General features: G+C 39.3%; 1 non-coding gene across 1 annotated transcript; it reads left to right on the top strand.

Moving 5' to 3' along the window:
- The first annotated feature begins 4,929 nt into the window (after positions 1-4,929).
- Positions 4,930-5,062, top strand: LOC115069494. Its single transcript, XR_003848757.1, has one exon. It is a non-coding gene; the product is annotated as a small nucleolar RNA SNORA3/SNORA45 family (small nucleolar RNA).
- The last annotated feature ends 1,089 nt before the right edge of the window (positions 5,063-6,151 follow it).

Here is a 6,151-nt window from a genome sequence, read left to right as displayed (position 1 = left end):
ATGAACGAGGAGTTAACATAAGTGGCATTATTTTCCTGCTGATTCCTGTGTCCATGATCTCTGTGTCTTATATACAAATTATATGGACTGTTCTCCAAATGCAATCATCAGGCACACGTAAAAAAACATTTTCCACCTGTTCCTTCCACATGGTTGTGGTCATAATGTACTATGGACCATTTATTTTCACATATATGAGACCTCGATCATACCACACTCCAGGCCAGGATAAGTTCTTGGCAATATTCTACACCATCCTGACACCCACACTCAACCCCATTATCTACAGCTTTAGGAATAAAGATGTTCTCATGGCTGTGTCATGGCCATGAAATATATATTTAAAAGTAACTTTCTTCACAAAAATTAAATGAGAAAATACTTGAATTCCATGTTCTCTCTTTTCCCTATTCACTTGTTAAGGGTTTCTAATAGATTTTCTCTGTAAAGGAACTAAAGCTTCTGTTTCTCTTTTGGTGGAAAGAAATCTGTATTTAAAAATCCTGATAATGGTAACACTATGATATAGTTAGAGTTTTAAATTCATGCTAGTATATTATATTTCCTCTTATGATATGAATTTTATCATGTAGATAATAAGAAGTGAAGGATGACTAGGAGTTCAAATGCCCTGCCACTGAAATAACAATTTGAAAGAATACCTTTAAAATACAATTGTGCTACACAAGAAACCTTTATGTGGGACTGAAGAGAGATGGCTCAGTGGGTAAGAGCACTGGTTGCTCTTACAGAGGTCCCAGGTTTGATTCCCAGGAAGCACATGGTGGCTAACAACCCTTTCTAACTCCAGTTCCAGGGGATCTGATGCTCTCTTCTGACCTCTGTGGGCATTGCATGATACAGGTGCACTTACATGCATGCATGCAATACACTCATACACACACACACAAAAATAAAAATAATCAAATGTTAAAAAAGAAACATCTATGCTGATTTTTCTACAGTTTTGATAATTATTAAAATATATTTCCATTTATTAAGTAATTTAGTCATTTTGGGGTGGACATATCATAGTTTTCATGTAGCTTTTGTGTCTGTACATGTCTAGAGCATTTTGTTGGTTGAATATTTCTTCCTTTTTGTTCAAATCACCTTTTCTTTCAGTAGATGTTTATACAGTGTTCAGGATAAACAAATTTGTATGACTAATGCCTTCAGTGAGCTGTTCAGGATGTAAAGTCTTCCAGAGTCCCATTAGAGTAGCATTTGGCTTGCTATCAATTTTTTCCCAGCTTGCTGCATCTATCCACATTTGCTTCAAGTGACCTGGGCAGATCCCTTTGTATAATGTGTCCTTTCCACAGCTCTTTTATATTTCTCTTCAAAAATACCTTATTTCCATTTTCTATTTTTCTATTTTTCTGATTTCCTCAGTACTGCTCAGATTATTCAACCTTTGTTTCAAATAGGGGTAGGTACCTATAATATTCAGTTCTTCCACTTCCACTGCACTTACACAGATCCCATCTTCCCCCATGTCCCAGAGGCTCACAGGCTGGAAAAGACATTTTCACTTATTACTTGAAAGTTCTTTCCAATGCAAATAGTTGAGGCCAAATACTCCCTGAAGATCAGGATTTCATGCAGTGCGTCACTATTAAAACCTTTATTTGTACACTGAATTATGGGGTATTCTCTTCCGTTGTCTTAAAGATTGGACCCATGTGCTATTTTCTGTCAGTTTTACATTTCATTACCCTGTGCTGATGAGGGAGAATTCCGGTGAGCTCATGCCTGCAGGATCCTGGCTTGTGGGAATCTCTGGCTCCATAGTTCACACAGCTCTTGCACTACATTTTCCCTACTGTCACTCTAGGGCCATTGATCACTTTTTCTGTGGAATCCCTGTTCCCTATAGGCTCAGGTACTAGAACCATTGGAACCTAGTTGGTGGTGCTGTTTGAGGAGGTGCAGCCTTCCTGGAAGAAGTGTACCAACAGGGCAGGCTTAGGATCCTGAAAGGCAGTAGTTCTAGGAGTCACGTGGATAGTGGAGGCTGGGTTCATGAGGTTTTAGAGAGGAACAATATTAGTAATGGGGATAGAGGCCATTCGTGTGATATTTTGGCAAAGAATCCGTTTTCTGCCCAAGTCCTGAGAATTTGTGTGGCTGAATTTAAAAAGTAGTTGGCCAATTTTTTTGGTGAATGAAATTTCAAGACAACACAATGTTGAGACTGCAGCTTGGTTATTACTAATAACTCTTGTTCAGGTTTGCATTGAAAAGTGAGGCAGAAAGAAATGACAGAATGTCCAGGTTGGAGGGAAGTTATCACTTGCAAGCTTAATGCTGTACCCAAGTCATATGCTAAAAGAGGAGCTGTAATTGTTCCATAGATTACTACCAGCAAGGAGAGGCCTCCTGCTCTGCACTGGAAAATTTGGAAGGGTGCCCTGGTAGTAAGACCCTGCTCACTTAGGCTTCCAACTTGTGAAAGGGAAAGGCTGAAAAGTTGTCTTTCCCTAGAAAACAACGGCATACAAAAACTGCCACAAATGTGATTCAGAGTGAAGGTCCATCCCAGGCTGTCATTCAAACTTGGCAGTGTTGATTTACATTTTACCAGTTCTGGAGGCATGAAAGAAGCAATTGTGAGCACATCACGGATTCTTTCTTTATGGATTCACGCTGCTCCCGACATGTGGCATGGGAATCCCTGCAAGGCTGTGAGAGATCACTGCATGAAGCTGTGAAAGTGAAGCCTGGGTTGCAGTGGAGACCCCAAGATGTTGGAGATACTGGAGCAATGAGACATCTGCCAAGGATGGATGCACAAAGGGAAACAACCCAAAAGAGAGATGGATGCTGAAGGCAGTAAAGCTGGAGGGGGAGAGCTATCTAAGTCCTTTGAAACATGGAGCTACAGGATTTTGTGTTTACTGGGTTTCAGCCTTGCTTTGACTCAGAATTTCCCCACTGTAGCCCCCATTCCTTCCTTTCAGAATGAAAATGTACATACTCTGTGATACTGATTTCTGGAAGTATGTAATTTGATTTTTGATTTTACACAACTTTGTAGTTAAGAGATTGTCTTGAGTCTCAGAAGAGAACATGATGCCTGGAATGGAGCCAGGGAGGTAAAGGGAAAGAAGGAACCAGAGAGAGAGAGGAACAGTAGGAGACAGATGTTACTAGGGGGAAAATGGGTAAATGAAGATATTTAAATGGAAGGGGAAGAGGGAGGGTTATACAAGTGACCACAGGGGTAAAGGAGAAGATGGAACTCAAGAGAGGGGGGATGATAGGAGATAGGTATTATCAAGAGTGAAATGGGGAAAATGAGGGTACTTTAACTGGGGAAGGAGGGCTAGAGAGAGGAGAGATAAATAATGCTTAGCTGGTGTGAAGAACCAGAGGGAAATGTAATAGTTCAAAAACCTACTGAAAAATTATGCATATAATGTATCTACATGTGTCCTTGTACATAGCTGAAGGCTATGTAACAAGAAACAGTGCCGGGTAGGAGAAACCTTCATTCCAGTTGTTGCCCAGGGTAATTAAAGAGACTCCCCAAATCACACAGGTTATTGCCACAGTCCTTAACTGCCTCCCAGAACTTGAAGGCCAGACCCTGAAGACAGGATGTACTTTGGACATGGGACTTGGAGCAATGGAGTTGGAACTGAACTGGAATCCTTCTCCCTGATGCCTAGCTCTTACAGTTTTGGAGGACTCTATGAAAGCTGTTAAGGGAGAACATCAGTCAATGGTTCAAGCCCAGCTTTAATCTAATGACCACAACCATGACCAGCCCAGCCAACTACATTGGTGCAGTATTGGCACTTTTATTTTGAAAGTGGGTAATTGACAGCTACCTAATTGGACTTAAAGCCAACTCACTGGCAGGGAAATTTGTGTAAGTATAGCCAAATACAGATGGCTGGATCAGTTATAGTTCTTAGAGAAAACTATAAGGCTCTAACACCCCTAGATAAATGCTATTTCTTACTATATGCTAATTTTGGGTCCTTATATTTACAGACAAGTATGCTTATCACCATTGATCAAAAAGCCTCTTTTGCAACAGAGGAGACTATTACTGTGTTTTGCAACTGGTCACCCACAGAGAATAAATATCTCTGAGATGCACAACCCTAAGTGACACAGCTAAAATGGAATTTCTACACCTAAAACTCACAGAACATACTGGAACAAGAGGGTAGAAAGAATGCTAATGCATCTCTCAACTCTCATTAAAGAATCTCCCTCATTCAACAGAGGGAAATGAACACAATAGGCTACAAATGGCCAATGTGTAGAGAATAAGAGTCTGCAGAGTATGGGTCCTTAGACAGGACTCATATATATAAATCCACCCACCCAGGGCTCAGGGACCATTGAGGAAGAGGGCACAGAAAGATTGTAAAAGCCAGGGAGGAGGTGCATGACTATATGGAAATAGTCCTACAGGCTCCTGGGACTCTTCTCATACAACTTACAACAATGGTCTCGGCACACACAAGACCCATGCAAACTTAAGCAGACAAATATCCAGCACAGAACTGTGGAAATGGGTAGCAGGCCCCAATCTTAGTCAAAGAACTATTGAGCAGCTGATTACTACTGGATGAGAAAGAGCTGATTTTGTTTAAGGGAATGACTTTATATAGAATGACTAGACCCCAGTGGATGTACTTGCACTGAGTGATGTCAGGGAACACTTAACTTGACTTGATAGACCTTAATAGAAATATAACAGAATGCATGAAATCCGGTGGGGGGGGTATGAGAGGGTGTGGATGGGGGAGCGGATATAAAGATGAGCAAGACGTTTTGTATGAAATACACAAAAGTTCGATAAAAATATACAAAACATTAATTCAACAAAAACAAATGGAGAAAGACTAAGGAAAGAATTTCCAATATAAACTGACATTGTATATATAAACATTAAAGGAAAAAGTCATTCCTGAGATGAAAGTCACATCCTGACGTGGTTCCTTGTCCTGGTGTGCCAGAGTTCTCAAAAAGGATCTGCTGGTCTTGATTTACAGGTGGGGGCCGTCAGTGCCCCTATATGCTGCCCAGGTCAGAAACATGTCAAACAAAAAGAAAAAAAAAAGAAAGAAAAAGTTATTTATGAGGCTGGGGGGGTGACTCAGCAATTAAGAGCACTTACTCTTCCAGAGGGCCTGGTTTGGTTCCCAGCATGCTCATGACTACTAACAACAATCTTTAACTCCAGTTTCCGGGGATTCAATGTTCTCTTCCTGTCATCTCATCCACCAGTCCTGCACATACTGCACTTACATAAATGCAGACAAAACACTCATAGACATAAAACATTCATTTCTAAAAAAGAAAAATTATCTATACAAACAACTAACCTCAGACAGAACATAAGTGAAAATTAATGCTGTAAATCTGTATTCTAGTATAATTTTGTTTTTACAATATAACATTAATGAACGTATATAGAAAAGCTAAAGATTATGCACCAAGTGGTTGGTAGCAGTTTTGTGATTGGATGGAATTATGAGAACTTCTTCATTCCTTAATAAATGTTTTTACAATGATGAAACTCAAAATAATAAATTTAAAGTGAGATTTATCATGTTGGCTTAGCCTTTTCTCTCAGCATATTTCAATGATCCATCTGGACCACATGACCATTGTAAGAACCTGAGAAAGTGATTTCTGTATGTGGAACTTTATAGGAAAATGTAATAGATATCACACTACACTGGGGAGACATGAAATTTTCCACAAGGGACAATAATAAAAGGCAAAATGCATTTATGACTTTCCTATTACTAATTTAAAGTGATAAACTAACTGGTAATAGTTTATGTCTCCTTATATTTTCATCTCATTAACCACTAATATTTACTAAGTAGAATATAATTAAATAATATTATCCTTATCTCTACACTCTAGACCTAGGAAATAGATAAGAATCTCAAATAACCTTAAATATTCACTAGTTTAGTTTATCAATTAGTGGATGGAAAAGATAAGAAAGTGTGAAGTCCACTCATTCTTGCTCCTGTGTCGACACTACACATGCAGTGCCATACATCTTCCCTCTTAGTTCCAGAATGTTCTAAAAAGTACTGCATTTGAAATATTTGGTCACATGCTTTCAATTGTTATGAAATTGGTAGTAAATCTAGCAGGCTAGACTTCTCTG

The sequence above is a fragment of the Nannospalax galili genome, unplaced genomic scaffold (assembly GCF_000622305.1).
Source record: "Nannospalax galili isolate Female #2095 unplaced genomic scaffold, S.galili_v1.0 scaffold533, whole genome shotgun sequence".
NCBI lineage: Eukaryota > Metazoa > Chordata > Mammalia > Rodentia > Spalacidae > Nannospalax > Nannospalax galili.
The sequence above is the reverse complement of the archived record's forward strand: the minus strand, read 5'-3'. Positions and strand labels throughout refer to the sequence as shown.